Below are 22,721 nucleotides of genomic sequence, written 5' to 3'. Positions count from 1 at the left end.
GTCTCATGGCACTACTTCAATACTTTGATCCTAAGATGTCAATAGAGAAAATATTGAAAAGTTGAGAAACTGAGTCTGAATTTGGTTTTTATATTTTGATAAAAATGAAGAGAAACTAAAAGAATTTAAGGAGACCAGTCTTTTAAGAAATGTTCAAGTCAACTTTTTTGTCTAGGGAAGAAATGAAAACCAGTTATACAGCAACTCCCTTTTGTTTTTAGGAAGATAACTGGATATAATTTTGAGAATGTTCGTTGGTTTTACCTTGGGGAAGAGTTCAGTGTTATTGTTAAAGAAAAAAGATGACCTTTGATAAGGCAGTAAGGTAGACTTTTTTTCAGAGCCATGGAGACCCTGCAGTGGCATTTTGAAGTAGGTGAGAGAGATTGGGCTCAATTCCAAATATAACAAGAACAAATGGCAGTTTATAGCCAAATAGTGAGGTGGGGATCAGTGGATGGAATATTACTTACAGGAGACATCAAGGGTAAGGGGCATTCTGGCTACATCACCTGAACAAGATTCTTGCTGAACACAAGCCAGGGTGATCAGACATAACCACCTGGGGAATGATAGAGGAGGAGAAACCTGATCAGATACCCAGGATGGCCAAACTAAGCAGGATTCCTGCTAAAACTGGAGAATGCAGAGACAAAAAATGCTCCGGAGTCAGGGCTTAGTTGAGAAGAGCTTAGAAAGGGGCCTGCCTACAGTCTGGTCAGGGAAAGAGTCCATCATGATACACAGTTGAGCACAAGACTCTTGGGGGATGCTATGAGATCCACCTCTCCAGGGATGGTTAATAGAGGGCTGGTTTGGATTTGGGACTCTCTGAAAGGGCTCTCACTGGGAAGACAGCAGGATACTGACAACACCCACCTGGGTCTGCCATAGCATGCAGGCCTCATCTCCTTCTCCCCATGGGTGCAGCATGGTTGGCCAACTTTGAGGTTGCGGTCATCTGAGTCTCTGGCCAGAGCTCCCACATTCCCTAAATGGAAAATGAAGTCTGAGAATTTTCTGTGCTGCACCACAGAAAATTATTTGCTAGAATACTTGACTCAGGACCAACTAGTAAGAATACGTTATGAGAGAACAAGTAGTGTATCACAGAGATGTAAGTGTCAATCCTTGTTCTGGAATGTTCCCTGCAGTGGGGATTCAGCACAGATCATGGCCACTTAGAGCCTTGGGAGTGAGAGCAGTGGGCTGGGGAAGGGCCCTGGTGAGCCTTTCAGGTCTAGACTGTAGTGGATTAATAGGAGCAGACATCCCCAGCCACCCTCTAGAGACAGTTCTAATAGTTTAGTCACCAAACTACTTCACCCTGACATCAAAGGACGTCTTCAATATGCATCTCTTTGATAATCTCCCCTCTTGGGTGAATTTCAGCCTCTCAAGTGGGCCTCCACCTTCCTTTTCAAAGAAAGTAGTTTGTTTTTTCCTCCTCTTCCATAAGATCTTCCATGCCCCTATGCTGTATCCAAGGTTTGGTACTCAACTTCTGTTCCCAGTAACAACTGGCTTTTGTTTCTGACTTTCACTACAATTACAATCAACGCAAGCTTTGGGAAGCCTGCGTTTACCCTGAAGCGCTTCCACATCAGGAGGTCCGAGCCCAGAGGTGCTCCTTACAGCAGATGGATTGCTGCACTACCAGGGAAAGGCCATCCTGTGATGTTCACCAAAACTAACAAACACCTGGAAAGGGAAGTTGTGTTTAATGAAAATAAACAAGCTGGTTTTATTCATTATATCCAAAATATTAGCCATCTCTAGTCTTTTCCTCACAGGTTATGGCCTGCAGGAATTACTGGGAGGGTTAGAGAAGAATGCTTTCTGTTAGTGAAACACAAGCTGTAAATTGTGGGGAGCATTGGATGAGAAAATGCACGTAAAATCACTTGGAAACTTGCATTAGCAGGCAGGACAGATAGGTTCTGATGCTTTTCCCAGAATTATCACACTGCAGCCCTTCGGGGTGGGGGGGTGTCACCTTAAGGTAATGAGGCAGGTGGGAAGGCCACCTGTCTTGGCTCAGAGTCACTGGGGTGCCATCTGGGTGCAATTCAGGCAGGGGGGTGACTGACCACCTGTCCTGGCTCAGAGCCACTGGGGTGCAATCTGGGTGCACTTCAGGCAGCGGGTGACCATGTTTCCTTTAGTGAAGTTATAGCGTATGCTATGTGAAAAGCCTGGATGGTTCCCTAAAATTGACTTTAACGTGGTTTGCCTGTATTAATCAGCTTTAGAGTGTTTTATAAGTAGTTTTCCAGTTAATCACATTCATTATTCTTGATTTTTTCTTTTTGTCCCTGTCACTGAACTTTTGCATATGTAGACAAAATAAAATGCTGTATATCTCATAGTGAAACCGTGTAACACGCACACATGCACACATACAGAAAGAGAGACAGAGAGGATGGTGAGCTGCGTACCAATGATGATAATTAGTCTGACTAAACTGGCAATGTCAAACTACTGTGGGTTCTACCTCTCAAAGATCCTGAATGTCAGAGGTGACACCATCCGTGGAAATGGTAATTCATCCTGTCAACGAGCTGTGATGCCCAGGACCAAATGTTAGCAAGGCTGGGATTAATAGCAAGTGATCATTTGCGTCTGGCATTCAACTGGGAACTGCTGTGAGATGCTCCCATCCTGGGGTCTCTGTTCTAAATACTTTGCAGGAAGGTTCATTCTTAAATATAAATAGCACACATGGTCTTTGCATTTTGCCTCCCATTCTAGCTGGAGAAGCTTATTTTGTATGTTATTCTAAAGGTCAACCTTCTCACACTAAAAAAGAAAATGGGCATCAGGCAAAGGTGCAGGGAGCATCGAGGATGCTCAGTACAGCAGCTGGTGGTTGTCCTGTAACTGCTTCGTGCTTGTCTGTGTGTTTTGCCCAAAGGGATGTGGGCCCAAAGTTACTGCCAGGATCTGTCTGTGCCCTAGTTTTGCCCAATTCTCACGTCACCAATTCTACCCTTATTTCAAGCTGAATAGTTTTTCATGTGAGACCCACTACTGGAGGAAGGCAGCCGTGCTTACTTACTCTAGTAGGAAAAGAAAGGCTGGTTTTCTTAGAGTGAAACTATTTAAAATCTTACCTCTTATTTTTGCAAACACATCCCTCCCACAGTGCTCCTAACATGTTTTAGTTGACAATTAAATGTCTCTGTGAATTAGTTTTTTTGTTCCCTGTTTCACATTTCCCCTACCAATAAGGCTTATGTATTTCCCGTAAAGCAAAGTACTTTTCTTTTAAAACGGAGACCATGAAATTAAGAAAGGTTTTTTTTGGGTGGACGTGGTAACTCATGCCTGTAATCCCACCACTTTGGGAGGCCAAGGCGGGTGAATCACCTGAGGTCGGGAGTTCGAGATCAGCCTGGCCAACATGGTGAAACCCCGTCTCTACTAAAAATACAAAAATTAGCCAGGCATGGTGATGTGCACCTGTAATTCCAGCTACTTGGGAAGCTGAGGCAGGAGAATCACTTGAACCCAGGAGGCGGAGGTTGCAGTGAGCCGAGACTGTGCCGTTGTGGTCCAGACTGAACAACAGAGAGACCCTGCCTAAAAAAAAAAAAAAAAAAAAAATTATTATTTTTTGGTATTGTTTTGTCTTTTTAAAAACATTAGTGATGGTGAAATTGTCAGTTGGGTGAGGCTTTCCAGGCTGTGTTTTCTCCATTTGATGCTCTTCCAGCAATCACTTTCTTTCAGTAAAAATCTCAGGGGAAAATAATGTGAAATAACTACTTTGTAAATGATACCAAACCTAAGTGTTAATGTTCAGTATTGATACTGAATGTCTCTCAGCATTTTAGTTAGTTATGTGTGATCGTCCCTTAGGTTTAAGAGTGTCATATATCAGCTATTCTGTTAAGGATGTATATTTAATGCTTTGAAAAAAAATATGTATACCGAATACATACAAAATTGAAAGGCTCTGTTTTGTATTTTTATATATGGGGAAAATCGGGAGAATTTAAATTTATTTTGTAATCAGGTCCTAACAGTTCATTATTTTTAATAAGTAGCAATCTTACCAGCAGTGCTTTCCCACCATAGATTTAATTAGTCTTTCTTCCACCCCCACCCCTTTTGCTAGTTGACGGAGCTGAGAGGAGGGAAACGGCCGCAATTTGAAACCTTGTTAGAAATTTATGAAGTGCTAAAATGTTTTATTCCCAGAAGCTGGCTTGCCAGCTGTCACGAGCTCCCTGCCTGCCTCCGCGGCTGTGATAGCAGGGGTAGGAGGGAGGCTGCCAGAGCTGCACAGGCTGGGGAAATGCTGCTCCCGTCAGCAGTACAGGGCGGAGGTGAGCTCCTCATTCCCCTGCAGCTGACCAGCCACGTGTGAGACAAGAATCCAAGGGATCTGGAGTGGGCATCAGAGCCCTAGAGTAAGGCCCTTTGTGGCTGTTAATAACAGGCACCGATCACTGATCATGCAATGAGAGGTCAGCTTTGGTTATGGAAATTAAAATGAATAAACACCCATTCTGTTGGTGGCCTCAAACAGATAATTGGCCTCTTCCTAGGAAAATGTCCCTGAACTAATTTCTTCTGGAGGAAACACCTTCTCACAAATGGTACCAGGTGTGAAGGATGTTCTTCCCGGGGTCGTAGTCTACCTGCAGTGACTCGCTGTGCCCCCATCCTTTCCCCGTTGCTTCTATGATGCCTGGAATGTGTCTCTCAGGAAACAAAGTTAAAAAACATTTTTTTTTTTTTAGTCCTTGAATGGGAGTATCACTTGCACACCATGGTCATAGATACTCTGGGGAATAAACAATTCATAATAAAGGTACAAATCACCCACATGAGATGCTGGACTGGAAGAAAAGCTAAATCTGGCATGATGGAGACCAGGAGGCCCCATGGAAGCAGAGGAGCAGAAGGAGGAGGAGGAAGTGGGCAAGACCAGGGCCAGGGTCTGGGCCAGGCAGTGCCTTCATGGTCTGCCTCTAAGTGGGCAGTAATTAGGCATGAGGGAAGAGAGAAGGGACCCCATAAATCTTTATGGCAATGACACTGGTTAGGAAAGTATGCCCTCAGCACCCTCTCCTACCTCCTCTGCCCCTCCAAAGAATTATAGTAAATACTGCTGGTTCCACAGATCTTTCTGACAAGTTCTTTTTTTTTTCTGTGATACATGTGCAGAATGCAGGTTTGTTACGTAGATATACATGTGCCATGTTGGTTTATTGCACCTATCAACCCATCATCTCGGTTTTAAGCCCTGCATGCATTGGGCATTTTTCCTAATGCTCTCCCTCCCTTTGCCCCCCCATCCCCTGACAGGCCCCGGTGTGTGGTGTTCCCCTCTCTGTGTCCCTGTGTTCTCATTGTTCAACTCCCACTTAGAGTGAGAACATGTGGTGTTTGGTTTTCTGTTCCTGTGTTAATTTGCTGAGGATGATGGTTTCCAACTTCATCCATGTCCTTGCAAAGGATACAAACTCATTCATTTTTATGGCTGTGTAGTATTCCATGGTGTATATGTGCCACGTTTTCTTTATCTAGTCTATCATTGATGGGCATTTGGGTTGGTTCCAAGTCTTTGCTAATATAAATAGTACAGAAGTAAACATACATGTACATGTGTCTTTATAGCAGAATTTCTAATCCTTTGGGTATATACCCATTAATGGGATTGCTGGGTCAAATGGTATTTCTGGTTCTAGGTCCTTGAGGAATTGCCACACTGTCTTCCGTAATGGTTAAACTAAGTTACACTCCCACCAACAGTGTGAAAGAGTTCCTATTTCTCTGCATCCTCACCAGCATCTGTTGTTTCCAGACTTTTTAATGATCACCATTCTAACTGGCTTGAGATGGCATCTCATTGTGTCTTTGATTTGCATTTCTTTAATGACCAGTGATGATGAGCTGTTTTTCATGTTTTTTGGCTGCATAAATATCTTTTGAGAAGTGTCTATTCGTATCCTTCACCCACCTTTTGATGGGGTTGTTTGTTTCTTTCTTGTAAATTTGTTTAAGTTCTTTGTAGATCCTGGATATTAGCCCTTTGTCAGATGGATAGATCGCAAACAATTTCTCCCATTCTGTAGGTTGCCAGTTCACTCTGATAATAGTTTCTTTTATAGAGCTGAAGCTCTTCAGTTTAATTAGATTCCATTTGTCAATTTTGGCTTTTGTTGCCATTGCTTTTGGTGTTTTAGTCATGAAGTCTTTGCCCATGCCTATGTCCTGAATGGTATTGCCTAGGTTTTCTTCTAGGGTTTTTATGGTTTTAGGTTTTATGTTTAAGTCTTTAATCCATCTTGAGTTAATTTTTTATATAAGGTGTAAGGAAGGGGTCCAGTTTCAGTTTTCTGCATATGGCTAGCCAGTTTTCCCAGCACCATTTATTAAATAGGGAATCCTTTCCCCATTGCTTTTTCTTGCCAGGTTTTCCAAAGATCAGATGGTTGTAGATGTGTGGTGTTATTTCTGAGGCCTCTGTTCTGTTCCATTGGTCTATATATCTGTTTTGGTACCAGAACCATGCTGTTTTTGTTACGGTAGCCTTGTGGTATATTTTGAAGTCAGGTAGCATGATGCCTCCAGCTTTGTTCTTTTTGCTTAGAATTCTATTGGCTATATAGCCTCTTTTTTGGTTCCATATGAAATTTAAAGTAGTTTTCTCTAGTTTGGTGAAGAAAGTCAATGTTAGCTTGATGGGAATAGCATTGAATCTATAAATTACTTTGGGCAGTGTTGCCATTTTCACGATATTGATTCTTCTTGTCCATGAGCATGGAATGTTTTTCCATTTGTTTGTGTCCTCTCTTACTTCTTTGAGCAGTGGTTTGTAGTTCTCCTTGAAGAGGTCTTACCGCCTCCCTTGTAAGTTGTATTCCCAGGTATTTTATTCTCTTTGTAGCAATTGTGAATGGGAGTTTACTCATGATTTATCTCTCTGCTTGTCTATTGTTGGTGTATAGGAGTGCTTGTGATTTTTGCATATTGGTTTTGTATCCTGAGACTTTGTTGAAGTTGTTTATCAACTTAAGGAGTTTTTGGGCTGAGACGATGGCGTTTTCTAAATATACAATCATGTCATCTGCAAACAGAGACAATCTGACTTCCTCTCTTCCTATTTGAATGCCCTTTATTTATTTCTCTTGCTTGACTGCTCGGGCCAGAACTTCCAATACTATATTGAATAGCAGTGGTGAGAGAGGGCATTCTTGTCTTGTGCCAGTTTTCGAAGGGAATGCTTACAGCTTTTGCCCATTCAGTATGATATTAGCTATGGGTTTGTCATAAATAGCTCTTATTATTTGGAGACATGTTCCATCAAGGCCTAGTTTATTGAGAGATTTTAGCATGAAGGTGTTTTGAATTTTATCAAAGTCCTTTTCTGCATCTATTGAGATAATCATGTGGTTTTTGTCATTGGTTCTGTTTATGGAATGGATTACATTTATTAATTTGCGTATGTTGAATCAACCTTGCATCCCAGGGATGAGGCCGACTTGATCATGATGGATAAGGTCTCTGATGTGCTGCTGGATTTGACTTGCCAGTATTTTACTGGGGATTTTTGCATCGATGTTCATCAGGGATATTGGCCTGAAAATTTCTTTTCTTGTTGTGTCTCTATCAGGGTTGGTATCAGGATGATCCTGGCCTCACAAAGTGAGTTAGGGAGGAGTCCCTCTTTTTCTATTGTTTGGAATAGTTTCAGAAGGAATGGTATCAGCTCCTCTTTGTACCTCTGGTAGAATTTGGCTGTGAATCTGTCTGGTCCTGGGCTTTTTTTGGCTGGTAGACTATTGATTACTGCCTCAATTTCAGAACTTGTTATTGGTCTATTCAGGGATTCACCTTCTTCCTGGTTTAATCTTGGGAGGGTGTATGTGTCCAGGAATTTATCCATTTCTTCTAGACTTTCTAGTTTATATGTGTAGAGGTTTTTATAATATTCTCTGATGGTAGTTTGTATTTCTGTGGGATCAGTGGTGATATCCCCTTTATCATTTTTATTGTGTCTATTTGATTCTCCTCTCTTCTTTATTAGTCTATCTAATGGTATATTTTGTTAATCTTTTCAAAAAACCAGCTCCTGGATTCATTAATATTTTGAAGGTGTTTTCGTGTGTCTATCTCCTTCCGTTCTGCTCTGATCTTAGTTATTTCTTGTCTTCTGCTAGGTTTTGAATGTATTTGCTCTTGCTTCTCTAGTTTTTTAAATTATGACGTTGGGGTGTCGATTTTACATCTTTCCCACTTTCTAATGTGGGCATTTAGTGCTATAAATTTCCCTCTAAATACTGCCTTAGCTGTGTTCCTGAGATTCTGGTACATTGTATCTTTGTTCTCATGGGTTTCAAATAACTTGGTTATTTCTGCCTTAATTTTTTTACTTACCCAGTAGTCATTGAGGAGCAGCTTGTTCGGTTTGCGTGTAGTTGTGTGGTTTTGATGCTCTACATGTTTAGAGAAACTTCTCTAGTAATGAACTATAGAAATGATCCCTGAAAGTATTCTTCTGATAAGTCCTTTTTTAAAAAAAGTAAATGTAGCAGAACACTCTCTAATTGGGAGCTTTCCTCTCTGTGTTAGTTTGTTAGGGCTGTTAATAAAGCATCACGAACTGAGAGGCTTGAACAAGAGAAGTTTGCTGTGACTTGCAGTTCTGAAGGCTCGAAGTTCAAGATCTAAGGTGTCAACAGGTTTGGTTTTTTTTCTTTTTTTTTCTTTTTTTTTCTTTTTTTCTGAGAGCTGTGAGGGAAGGATCTGTTCCAGGCCTCTCTCCTTGGCTGGTAGATGTCTGTATTCATGATCACATGATGTTTTCCCTGTAGTGCACATCTGTGTTCAAATATAAGATGAGAGAGGGAGGGGTGGAGGAGAGAGAAAAAGAGGGAGGGGGTAGAGAGAGAGAGAGAGACAGAGACAGAGATGCTATGTTGTTGGCTTTGAAAATAGAGGGGTGGGGGGGGGCCATGAACCGAGGAATACATGTAGATTCTAGAAGCCAGAAAAGATAAGGAAACAGACTCTCTTCTAAAAACATTTGATAACAGGTACCAAGCTGGGAGACTTGGAGCAGACAAGAGCTGTACTTAGGTTTAGCAAAACTGCGTCTTCGTGATGAGCCAGACTGACGGATGATAAAGTCCACTACTTGGAAGGATCATGGATGCAGCCTCGGGTTTAACTTGAAGTCATTCACTGAGTTCAGATGCCAGACTGGCTCTTTCCATAAGGACTTGCCTGGCTAGGTGGGGGTAGAAATTCAGCAGTGACTCTTGCATTCCAGGAGAAGGAAGGCAAAGAGCCAAACTCAAGTTGTGCTTTGGGAATGTTGTGATTATAAGTAAGTGCATCAGCTTCAGGCTCCACAGTGTCACATGCACACACTCTGGGGACTGATCGTGTTGAATCTCAAGTGAGGTGTCTTGGGGATCCTGTCCCAGCTGGGAAGGTGAAGGGATGTATTAGAAAGAAGGCTTGGGGCCAGGTGCAGAAGGGGGAAGATTCTGGAGGCCAGGCACAGTCCATGAGCTGTAGCCAGAGACCTGGCATGAGAATCATATCCAACTTCCCAGAAAAACAGGACAGCCAAGCCAGGCATCAGTCAATGATCACAAGAGGAGAGATTTGCAGAAAAGCAAAATTCCTCTACCTGGGTGGCAAAATGCCACAGCTGCTGAGGCTTCCTTGACTCTCGCCTGCTTGAAAGTGGCAAAGCAGTGACTGCTGGTGGCTATGAGTGCTTGTTAAATGGTCCATTCTTACTCCGTGACTGGCCTGTGCCCAGGACCTCTGCAGTTGGACAGAAAGAAAGAAAACAGTGTCTCTAGGGTAAGGCAGGTGAGAATCAAGCACAAATTCTGTATGACCTGTGGCTCCCGTGCACACTAACGTCACCTCTCTCAGCCTCAGTTTCGTAACATAAAAAACAGGAGGAATTCTGAAATATTTGAAGCAGGTGTGAAGCAAGGGCCAACTGAATCAATAAATGTGAACGTGGCCGGGCGCGGTGGCTCACATCTGTAATCCCAGCACTTTGGGAGGCCGAAGCGGGCAGATCATGAGGTCAAGAGATTGAGACAATCCTGGCCAACATGGCGAAACCCTGTCTCTCTCTACTAAAAAAAATAAAAATAAAATTTCAAAAATTAGCTGGGTGTGGTGGCATGCACCTGTAGTCCCAGCTACTCGGGAGGCTGAGGCTGAAGAATTGCTTGAACCTGGGGGGCGTAGATTGCAGTGAGCCAAGATCACGCCACTGCATTCCAGCCTGGTGACAGAGCGAGACTCCATCTCATAAATAAATAAATGTGAACGTATCCAGTTCAGCTCCTGATTCCTCATGGAGGCAGGAAAATGAATGCCCTTCTCATCACCTCCCCCTTTTGATGTGTGGAGGGCGATGGCTGGATTTTCATCTGGGACAGTGATGGAGATAGAAGGTGGCAGTGAGGAAGGAAAAGGAGGGAAGCAAAGACTGGCACCCCAGGCTGTGTAATGACTGCTGCCAGGGGCAGGCTCATGGGATGATGGCAGGAGGGATGGGGAGCTGGCTTTGAAGTCCTGGACTGACGCCAGAGTGGTTCTCATGCTCCTTTAGCACGTGCTCTGAGGCTAGCCCCAGCAACCAACCCAACAAATTGAGGGCAGCACAGAAGAGTCTGGACAGCCCGCTCCCTGCCATATCTATGTGCATAATCAGCCTGCAGGTGCACCTTGACTGGGGGGCAGAGAGATAGGCAGGTCAGCCGGCAGGCTGCCCCCAGGGATATGGGTATTTATCCATGTTATCACAAGGGCACAAGGGAGTCACGTGCACTTTAAAGATCATTCAGTTGGTTTTTTTATTCAGGCTTAAAAAGATGTAATCCAACCTGAAGAGATTCCAGAGGCAATGAGGAATTCAGAGTAGAGCCGGCTACCAGGTGACCATGATGCTTGGAGCAGTTGAGGGCAGGGAAGAGTCGCGATGCGTGGGGTCATGGAGAGTGGCGGGAGTGGGATGGGCACTCAGGATAGGCTTGGAGCTGGGAGGCTGGGAGCCTGGGGACTGTGGAATCCAACCTGGAATCCTCTTGGATGGTCTGGGAGACTCAGTGCCAAGAGATGGGACAGGATGGGGCTAAGAGCAAAGGCCCCAGGCTGGGAGGAGCCGTGTGTCCCTTCTCTCTACCCTTCTCTCCCTCTCCTCTTTGCCCCTCCTCGCTACCCCATTTCACACCCCTTCCAGGCAGCCTTGTGCAGTCCAGATCCCTCTACTCTAAGGACTGTCACAAGCACACTTGCGTTCTTTGTTTATGATGATCTATTAACGAGAATAAATGTTTGGTTGTGGGTCAGATAAAGGGCTAAAAATCAAAAGTTATCCTTAACATCTTTAAGATGCTACAGTGTATCATCTGTCAGGGCACGAGGGTCTTCATTAGGCCCGCTGAAGAATCCCATTTCTCTTGAACCAAGAGTGTCTTGATTGGGAGGAAGACAAGACCATTTGGGGGGTGACGTTTTGGGGTAGAGGTCCTTTTAGGAGCCAGGTTAGCTTCCAGCTTCCCCAAGGAACCAAGCTGCCTCCCCTCATCCTCACCTAAGCAAGCAGCTGATGACAAAACCAGAGTTGGCCTGAGGGGTTCAAAGGAAAACCATAAATAGACCCCCCAAAATAAGAAAATGTAACTAAAATTCTTTCCACTTGATGCCAGAAATCACCACATCTCCTGTCCTCTGTATCTCGGTTTTAGGCCTTTATTTTGTGTTCCTCTTTCTTTTTCCCAGTCCCTTTTCCTGCATTTCTCAGGCTATATATTAACGTCCTAGGACAGCCATAACCAAGTGCCACACATTGGGTGGCCTGAAACAGAAGGAATTTATTGTGTCATAGTTCTAGAGGCCAGAAGTCTGAAGTCAAGGTGTGGGCATGGTGGTCTCCCTCTGAGGCTCTGGGCGGGAGTCTGCTTCAGATCTCTCTGTGGCTGCTGGTGGCTGCCTTCTCAGTCCCTGTCATCGTATCCATCATACCAAGTTCTCCCTGTGGGTCTGTCTCTGCCTCTCTGGGTCTTTGTCCAGATTTTCCTCCTCTTTATTTATTTATTTATTTTTAATTTTTTATTATACTTTAAGTTCTAGGGTACATGTGCACAACGTGCAGGTTTGTTACATATGTATACATGGGCCATGTTGGTGTGCTGCACCCATTAACTCGTCATTTACCTTAGATATATCTCCTAATGCTATCCCTCCCCTCTCCACCCGCCCCACGACAGGCCCCGGTGTGTGATGTCCCCCTTCCTGTGTCCAAGTGTTCTCATTGTTCAAATCCCACCTATGAGTGACAACATGCGGTGTTTGGTTTTCTGTTCTTGCGATAGTTTGCTGAGAATGATGGTTTCCAGCTGCATCCATGTCCCTGCAAAGGACATTAACTCATCCTTTTTTATGGCTGCATAGTATTCCATGGTGTATATGTGCCACATTTTCTTAATCCAGTCTGTCATTGATGGACATTTGGGTTGGTTCCAAGTCTTTGCTATTGTGAATAGTGCCGCAATAAACATAAGTGTGCATGTGTCTTTATAGCAGCTTATAAGGGTACCAGTCATTGAATTAGAGATCATTGTAATCCAGTAGGACCTCATCTTAATTTGATGGCATCCACAAAGTTCTTATTTCCAAATAAGGTCACATCCATGGGTACTGGGTGTTAGGACTTGAACTTATCTTTTAGGGGGACAAAATTCTGTCCACTGTGATGGATGTATGTGTTTTCTCCCACATGAAACAGTATTCCATACATAGGATTCAATCAAGATTTGATGCCGAAACTTAGTGGCCCAAAGTGGCAAACATTTATGATTTCTCATGATTCTGTGGGGGCAGCTGTACAGCTCTTCTAGTAAGGAGAGGTTCTCTCTTGACTCTCTTACGTGTCCAGGCTTCAAATGGGATGGCAGGCATGACTGGGCCTCAGCACATGCTCTTTACCCTCTGGTGGACTAGCCCAGCCTAGTACTTGGGTGGTGGACCCATGTCCCAGCAAGCCACAATGCTCATGCCCTTCCCAACTGCTTGCATCACATCTGGCAATATTCCTGTGACTAAAGCAAGTTGCATGGCCAATTCCAGATTCAAGGAGTAGAGAAGTCGGGGGAACAACCAAGTCACATTGCACAGGGCATGCATGAGGAATGAGAGAATTTATTGCAGCCATTTTTGCAAATAGTCTGCCATGGAAGCTGAGTGACATGACCTTTCATACATGCAGAAGAGTAACAATATATACACATGAGCATGTGATGGGCAGTCTTCCTTACGGACTGAATTGGAAATATTCTAGAGATAAATTGCAGACTTGGGCGTTATATTGCCTGGCTTGCAATACTACCTCCAAGACATGCAAACTCTATGACCTTTGACCAACCTTTCTGTGCCTCAGCTTCCTCATTTATAAAATAAGATTAATAATACCTCCCTCCTATGGCTGTGAGTTGTAGGATATAAGAAGTAAAATATGAAGTGTCTAGTACAGTGTATTAGTCTATTCTTGCATTGCCATAAAGAAATACGTGGGCCGGGCGTGGTGGCTCATGCCTGTAATCCCAGCACTTTGGGAGGCCGAGATGGGTGGATCACTTGAGGTCAGAAACTCAAGACAAGCCTGACCAACATGATGAAATCCCGTCTGTACTAAAAATACAAAAATTAGCTGGGCATTGTGGCAGGAGCCTGTAATCCCAGCTACTCAGGAAGCTGAGGCAGGAGAATCGCTTGCCCCTGAGAGGCAGAGATTGCAATGAACCGAGATCATGACATTGCACTCCAGCCAAGGCGGCAGAGCAAGACTCCAACTCAGACAAACAAAAGAGACTGGGTAATTTATAAAGAAAAGGGGTTTAATTGGCTCATGGTTCTGTAGGCTGTACAAGAAGCATGATACTGGCATCTGCTCAGCTTCTGGGGAGGCCGCAGGAAGCTTGGAATCATGGCAGAAGGCAAAGAGGGAGCAGGGAGCTCCTATGGCCAGAGCAGGAGGAGGAGATGGGGGAGGTGCCACAAACTTTCAAATAAACTTGTTTCAAAATGAGTATCTCATTTTGCTCTTAAATTCACATCAAGAAACTTTGAAATCCACTACACAACTCACCTACAGTGTGGGGGGCCGGGGTGCTAACTCAGTCCTGCTCTCTGCCTTATCTTTTTATTCCACCATTTTCACTCTGCTATGGCCTCTCAGGGTAGGGGAGACCTTCCCTTTCCTTTTCTCCACCCCTGTCAATCCAGTTTCTATCATCTCAAACCACAACCACCCTCAAAGCTAAGATGCCTCTCAAGAACCTAGGCAACATCTTAAAAAAAAAAATTTTTTTAAAAAAAATGTTTATTTTTGGCAGGTGGGGACAGAGTCTTGCTATGTCACCCAGGCTGGAGTGCAATGGCATGATCTCAGCTCGCTGCACCCTCTGCCTCTTGGGTTCAAGTGATTCTACTGCCTTAGTCTCCCAAGTAGCTGGGTTTATAAGCATGCAACACCATGCCCAGCTAATTTTTGTATTTTTAGTAGAGACAGTGTTTCACCATGTTGGCCAGGCTGGTCTTGAACTCCTGACCTTGTGATCCACCCACCTCCACCTCCCAAAGTGCTGGGATTACAGGCCTGAGCCACCATGACTGGCCCCCAGGCAACATCTTAACCTCATCCTTATCCCCCAAATCTCTCCATGTCCTGCCCCCTGCGTCATCTCCCTTCCTCTTGCGTGTTGTAGGAACTCTGTCCTGAGTCATATTCGGAGTCTTCTCCACACCACGTCTTGTGGCAAAACTCCATCAACCTCCAACCCTTGCTCTCCCTTAATATAGAAGGAGGCTTTGGGAATTTAGAAAACCCTTTTCCCTCTCAATTGTCCTATAAATCCAGACTTACAAATTGAATGCTTACCACAGACTCGAGAAACAAATCAGAAACTCAGAGCAAAACCGAGAGTCTATTTTAGGCTGCGTCTGTCTTTGAAGCAATGGTTGCCATCAACTCGGTGTGTGAAGGAGACACAGGACAATTAAGAAACAAAAATGACTGGTGGTGTCACAGGTGCTGTTGGTGCCTGCCTGGATCCTCTCACCTCCTTGCCATTTCCTGGCAGCACTTCCAGCTGCCCAGTAGCAACACTTCACTTAAGGACTCTCTTTGGCAGGTGAAAGTGCCTGAGATGGACTCCTGAGAGCAGCCATGGCCAGTGACAGCCGGAGTTGGTGATGTAAACCTCAGCTAGCTAGGCTTTCAGGAAGAGTAACTGAGGCAAAGTCCTGCTCTGGTTCTCAGTGTCTCCAAGAGATGAAGCTGCCGTTTCTCATAGTGGCGACTTGCCATAATGTGCCCTTCATTGACCATCTTCCTTTTATTGTTCACTTGCCTCCTTTCCTGCCTGTGTTTCTTGAAACCAGCTACTTCAAATAAACTACTTTCGCTTGAATCCCTGTCTCAGTCTTCTTCTGGGGGATTCTGAAGGTAGAGACATTCAATATATCAAAAGTATTGCACCTGTTGTGTGTTTTAGGGGAATAATGATGAGCAGAAAACAGAAAGGAGGCTGTCGTAGTGGTACTGGGCATGGGGGAAGAAGAGCAGGTGCTGGTAAAATCAGGAGGACTCAAATAGTGGCAGAGCTGGCAGAAACATGGAGGATGGGTCCGAGGGTCTGGTGGGCTGTTGCTCCCCCACAGTGGAGTCTGAGCACGAGAGGAGGAGCTGGCATGATGACAAGAAGACCTCACCGCTGTTTCTTGCCATTTTTGTCACTGTTATGTTCATAGGTTCCCTGCCCATAGCAACTGAAAGAAATGTCAAAGGCTTGCACAACCCCCTTCAATTTGTAGATGAAAACTGAAAGTGTGGACAGGTTAAGTGGAAGCTCAAGGTCATAAAGCCAACCAGCTGCAGAACCTTGCACTGTAACGGTGACAAAGCCCCCAGCTCCACTCCAGGTGCAGTTCAGATTTTTGTTTGTCTTCATTCGTTCTATGAAACTTCAGTTTTTGCTTTTTACTTCTCGACTCTTCTAATTGTCCTTTGTATGTCTATTAGGTGTGGGTTCCCCGTTAGGCTGATCTATAGCGTAATTTCTACAATAGGAAAGGGAGCTAAATAGGACATTTAAGATGACTGTACTTATCTAAAGGTTGTTTAAAAGCAATTACTACCATTAGTTTGAAGTGCTACCTCTGGCTACTCTGAGAGTAATGTGCACCCAACAATCCAATTAGTTTGGAAATGGATTTGTCTATTTCTTACCAATGTGTGTGGTTTAAATTCAGTATAATACAGGTCTAAAGATGTGTCCATTTTATCTGTTGACCCTTTGTATAGATGTGTTGCTTCATCTTTCCATAGATAATATACTCACTGCCTTCTCCCATACTAAATGTTTTTTCATTACAAATTGATTTCCTAAACTATGATTGATGATGTTTCAGTTTCATTGTCTTTGTTAAATGATTGTAATTCTTTTTTTAGTTTTAAGGATTTCCATTTTGTGTCACCACATTGGACTAACCATGGACAACCAGATTTTCCATGGAATGAAGTCATTTTCTGGGAACTAACAGACCAAGGAACACCTCCTGATATACTAAATTGGAGGAATCCTTGCAGATATTCTCCTCAAACACGTATTAAGTAAATAAAACAGTAGGTTCATGAAGCACCTCTGGGGTACCAGAAGCACAGATAAGCTGGTGTCCAAAATGGAGCAAGTCTGGCATTGAGGTGATAGAAGAAGGCTGGGCTCCCTGAGCTCTGTCACGTGGTGGAGGCTGAGGGGGTCTGTTGTGTAGATTCAGGTGCAGACCACGTGACAGGGTGTAAGTCCATATTTTCTCCCATTGCCTCACATCTATTTCATCCATTCATTCATTCAACAAATGCTTATTTGTGTCTATTATGTAAATGTTTCTAAGGATGAACAAAACATTTGCCTTTCCTCCTTGCTTCCCTCTTTCCTTCTTTCCTTCTCCCCTTCTCTTCTTCTTTCCTTCCTTTTGTAATTCCTTACTTCCAGCTTTTTAACATTGAGCTTTATTTTCAGGGCTTCCTTTGAACATCTGCATTCTTATCCAGTTTTAGAACAGTTTTTGTGTTGTTGTTGTTCTTGTTGGACAGGGTCTTGCTCTGATGCCCAGGCTAGAGTACAGTGATGCAATCATGGCTCACTGTGACCTCAAACTCCTGAGCTCAGGTGCTCCTCCTGCCTCAGCCTTATCAGTATCTAGGATTACAAATACGAGTCCCTGCACCCAATCTATAAAAGTATTTTAAAAATAACTGCATATTTTGTCACATATTGCCTCAAATCTGGTTGATCCTCTTGCCAAATTGTCAAATATTGGTGGAGACACAGGTCAGTTTCCTAAGGAAAAACATTAAACGTGGTCCCTGCCTCTTGATGCAGCATTTGGCTGCAGGAATGTGTGTGGATTCCATGCCACAGGGAGGGCTCCACCTCATTAAGCCAACCTAGGAGAGGGCCCCAGCTGTGCTCGGTCAGGAGGAATGGCTGAGGTGGCTTTGGAGAAAAGGAGAGGGTACAGCAGAAAGGAAACATCCACTCTTGGCAGTCTTAGGGAGCCTTCTCTGCTTTCTGGATACAAACCTTCACACTAGAATAAAACCATGTGGCTTATGCAGTTAATTGGTAGATTATTATTACCATGTACAAAGTGCTGTCAGGAATGCAAAAGAAGAGATGACCTGCACTTTATTCTTGTTTTGACTCTTCTTGGAATTTTGTCCATTGGGATGAGTTTTGCCATCCAGTTGGGCTATAGAGCTAACAACGAATAGTGTGAATTTGCTGCACAGTGAGCTGGTAATGCAGCAGATAGACAGAACAGAGGCATCAGATCAGTGGCAGAGGAGATGGGGATGGGGGGTCATTTATATCATGAATATTGGATTACAAGGAGGTGATGCACTCTGCTATGCTTCAATGATTTTTTTAAATGTCACTTTGTCTTTTTTGTCTTTTAAAAATGCAACTTAAATTTTTTTTACACAAACAAAATATAAACACGAATAGAACCCCACTTAAGAAACAGAAGGGTGTCCTTGAAAAGGCCCCTGTGTGCTCCTCTCCAATCACGTCTCCACCCCATCCCACAGGAGGAACCCCTCTCCTGAACTCCTTGTTAACTGATCCTCAATGTTCTTTGTAGTTGTACCACGTTTGTAGCCTTAAGTAATATTTTGCTAAGATGTGCATGCTCTTGAACTTGATGTAATTAGAATCACAGAGGAAGAGTTCTTCTGGGACTAGCTTTGTTCTCAACATTATTGCTTTGAGATTTATCCATGATGATGTGTGTAGTTTGTTCATTTATTCAACAAATAAATTTTCGAGGCAAATTACTGAATGCCACACTTAGTTTCTGGCTGCTAGGGATACAGCGTGAACAAAACAGAAGCCTTCATCTTAAGGTAGCTTTATTCTAGTGGGTAGGGGAGAGCAATGCATCAGATAAATGAATATGGAGACTAGTGGATCGTAATTAGTGCAAAGAACAAAACTGAAGCGTGAAGAAGAGTAATTTTAAGGGAGATGTGGAGTTTCAGATAGGCTAGAGTGGGTCTCACTGAGAAGGGGCACTTGAGTGAAAACCTAAATGAAGTGATAGAGTCTTAGGGATGTCAGCGGGGGTGGAAGAAGGTTTTTCAGGCAGAGCAAATGGCAAACACCAAGGCCTGCAGCAGCCTGTGTGACAAGAGCAGGGTTAGCAAGGGAGGGATAGGAAGGGGAGATGGGGACAGAGAGGATGTCGGAGGTTTTTGAACAGGATGGTGCGATATGACTTATGCTTTAACAAGATTTATCTGGCTATTGTGTTGAGCATAGAGCTGAAGGGGAATGGGGACTGGAGCGAGGGCTCCAGGTGGGAGTCATTTTAGTCATTCTAACGAGAGATGGTGTGGACATGGGGAAAGGGGCAGCGTGCTGGGTACATCGTAAAGGCTGGGTGTAGGATTTTCTGATGGGTTGGATTTGTGGTGACAAAAAAAGTGAGAATCAAGGACTGTAGCCTGAGCAGTTAGAATGGCAGAGGGATTGCTCATTGAGATAGGGAAACAGAGAAGGCAGGGAAGGAAGATCGGGGCTCAGTAAGAAGAGTGTTCAGTTTCTGATGCAAATTCCACATCCTGGTGCAGATGTGAGCAGGCAGTTGGGTGTGGAAGTTTGGAGTTTAAATAAGAGGTCTGGGTGAGCAATGGAAGTTTTGGAGCTGCCAGCCTGGAGATAATACCAAAAACCTTCAGAATGGGTGAGATCAAAGGGAGAAAGGGAGTGAGTACAAAGAGACTGGGAGAGAAAGAAGGTCCAGGGACTCTGTGCTGGGATACTTCAAAACTTAGAAATCAGGAAGTAGGAACCAGCAACAGAGACTTAGAAAAAGCAGCAAGAAACTTCCTATCAGAGGGAAACCAGGCATGATCAATAGTGTCAGTTATCACTGCTACAGCAAAACACAGGCCACTGGTGACTACAAGAGCCATGTTCAGAGGAGTGGAGGGGACAAAAGCCAGCTTAAAATGAGAGACTACGAGGCTGAGGCAGAAAGTGGAGCCAATGAGGTCAGGCATGGTGGCTAATGCCTGTAATCCCAGCACTTTGGGAGGCTGAGACGGGTGGATCACCTGAGGTTGGGAGTTTGAGACCAGCCTGGCCAACATAGTGAAATCCCGTCTCTACTGAAAATATAAAAATTAGCTGGGTGTGGTGGCAGGTACCTGTAATCCCAGCTATTCGGGAAGCTGAGGCAGGAGAATCACTTGAACCCAGGAGGTGGAGGTTCCAGTGAGCTGAGATCACGCCACTGCACTCTAGCCTGGGCGACATGTCTCAAAAAAAAAAAAAAAAAAAAAAAAAAAAAAAAAAGTGTATCCAATGAAGGATTAGAGGGGAGAGGCTAGGTGGGAGAAGTAACAAGGTTTCAGACAGTTACATGCTGCCCTTTATTCATTCCTCTGTAGATGCACATTTAAGTCAATTCCATCTCTCAGCTACTGTGAATAGCGCTGGAGTAAACATCGAGTGCAGACATCCCTTCAACACACTGATTTCATTTCCTTTAATATATCCAGTAATGGGACTGCTGGATCATATGGTATTTCTACTTTTAAATTTTTGAGGCTCTTTCATGCCGCTTTCTGTAATGGCTATACTTACATTCTCACCAGCAGTGTGTGTAAGAGCTCTCTTTTCTCCACATCCTCACCAGCATTTGTTAATTTTTTTTTTTTTTTAATATTTTTGATAACCATTCTAACTAAGGTGAAGTGATACCTCATTGTGGTTTTGTTTTGCATTTCGCCAATGATTAGTGATGTTGAGCATTTTTTCATATACTTTTTGGCCATTTGTATATCTTCTTTTGAAAAATATCTATTCAGGTCTTTTGTCCTTTTTTAAATGTAATTATTTGCTTTTTTGATATTGAGTTCCTTATATATTCTAGATATTAATCCCTTGTCAGATGCATAGTGCACAAATAGTTTTTTTTTCCCATTCTGTAAGTTGTCTCTTCAATCTGTTGATCGTTTCCTTTGCTGTGCAAAAGATTTTTAATTCGATATAATTCCATTTGTCTATTTTTGCTCTTGTTGTCTGTGCTTTTGAGGTTTTATTTAAAAAATCCCTGCCCCATTCCATGAAGCATTTCCTCTATGTTTTCTTCTAGCAGTTTCATAGTTAGGGTCCTAACACTTAAGCTTCTAATCTTTTTTGAGTTGATTTTCAAATATGGAGATAATAATCTAGTTACATTGTTCTGCACGTGGATATCCAGTTTCCGAGAACCATTTATTGAGGATACTGTCCTTTCCCCAGTGAGTACTTTTGGCACCTTTGTTGAAAATCATTTGGATATAAATACATATATTTATTTCTAGGTTCTCTATGTTTTTATGCCAGTGTCATCCTGTTTTGGTTACTATAGCTCTGCAGTATATTTTCATCAGATAGAGTGATGCCTGCAGCTTTGTTCTCTTTGTTGAGGATTGCTTTAGTTATCCAGGATCTTTTGCATTTCCATATGAATTTTAGGATTGTTATTTCTATTGCAGTGAAGAATGTCATTGAGATTTTGATAGAGATTGCATTAAATCTGTAGATCACTTTGGATAATATGTATATTTTTACAACATTAATTATTTCAATCCATGAACATGGAATATCTTTCTAATTTTTTTTTTTGTCCTCTTTGATTTCTTTCATCAGTGTTTTATAGTTTTCATTGTAGGGATTTTTCACCTCCTTAGTTAAGTTTATAGGTATTTTATTTATATCTTGTAACTATTGTACATGGAATTACTTTTTCGATTTCAATTTCAAATAGTTTGCTGTTGGCATATAGCAAACACTACAGATTTTTATATGTTAATTTGGTATCCTGCAACTTTACCAAATTCATTTATTCTAAATATTTTTGGTGGAGTCTTTAGGCTTTTCTCTACCTATCTATCTAACTGTGATGATGTTGTCTGCAAACAGGGAAAATTTGACTCCCTGTTTTCTTAATTTGGATGGCTTTTCTTTCTTTCCCTTGCCTAATTACTCTGGAAAGAATCTTCAGTGCTATGTTGAACAAAAGTGGTGAAAGTGGGCATTTTTGTCTTGTTCTACATCTTAGAAATAAAGTTTTCAACTTTTTCCTGCTCAGTATGATGTTCTCTGTGGATTTGTCGTATAGGGCCTTTATTAAATTGAGGTGTGTTGTTTTTTATACCCAATTTCTGGAGGACTTTTATCATGAAGGAATTGAATTTTATCAAATTTTTTTTTCCAGCATCGATTGAATTATCATATGGATTTGGCCTTGATTCTGTTAATGTGGTAATATTGTGTTTCTTGATTTGTGTATATTGAATCATTCTTGCATCTTTGTGATGAATCCCACTTGATCATGGTGAATTATCTTTTTAATGTATTATTGAATTCGATTTGCTAGTATTTTCTTGAGGATTTTTTTGCATCTGTGTTCATCAGGAATATTGGCCTATAGTTTCCTTTTTTGTTGTTTTCTGATTTTTGGATCAGGGTAGTGCTGGCCTCATAGAATGAGTTTGGAAGTGTTCCCACCTTGTCAATTTTTTGGAAGTATTGGTAGAATTCTTGTGAGAAAGATTAGTTGTAGACCTTCTTTAAATGTTTGGTAGAACTTATTAGTAATACCATTAAGTCCTGGGAGTTTTTTGAATGGGAGATTCTTTAGTACTGCTTCAATCTGGTCATTCATTATTGGTCTATTAAGGTTTACTGTTTCTTCATGATTTAATCCTGGTAGGTTGTGTGTATCCAAAATTTATTAATTTCTTCTAGATTTTCCAATCTCTTGGCATAAAGACATTTATAATAGTCTCTTATGGTCCTTTACATTTTTGTAGTATCAGTTGTAATGTTTCATTTTCATCTCTGATTTTATTTATTTGAGTCCTATCTCTTTTTCCTTAGACAGTCTAACTTAAGATTTGTTGAATTTTTTGTTTAAACAAAGATCCCTCCTTGTTTTCTTGATCTTTTGTATTGTTTTAAAAACCTCTATTTTGTTTGTTTCTGCTCTGATTTTTGTTATTTTCTCCCTTCTAATTTGGGGTTCAGTTTGTCCTTGTTTTTCTAAATTCTGGAGTTGTGACATTGGATTATTTATTTGAGATCTTTCTACCTTTTTGATTTAGGCATTTATCA

The 22,721-nt window shown here is 42.5% G+C and overlaps 1 protein-coding gene and 1 pseudogene across 1 annotated transcript in view; one reads left to right on the top strand and one right to left on the bottom strand.

The window, feature by feature from the left end:
* Positions 1 to 22,721, top strand: part of DSCAM (DS cell adhesion molecule) — an 812,825-nt gene that overhangs the window by 81,178 nt on the left and 708,926 nt on the right. The gene's annotated exons all lie outside the window — the stretch shown is intronic.
* LOC119619472 (small nucleolar RNA U3) lies at positions 8,391 to 8,512 on the bottom strand (annotated as a pseudogene).

This window comes from Chlorocebus sabaeus, chromosome 2 (genome assembly GCF_047675955.1).
Source record: "Chlorocebus sabaeus isolate Y175 chromosome 2, mChlSab1.0.hap1, whole genome shotgun sequence".
NCBI lineage: Eukaryota > Metazoa > Chordata > Mammalia > Primates > Cercopithecidae > Chlorocebus > Chlorocebus sabaeus.
Note: the sequence above shows the minus strand (reverse complement) of the source record. Positions and strands in the feature narration are given on the sequence as shown.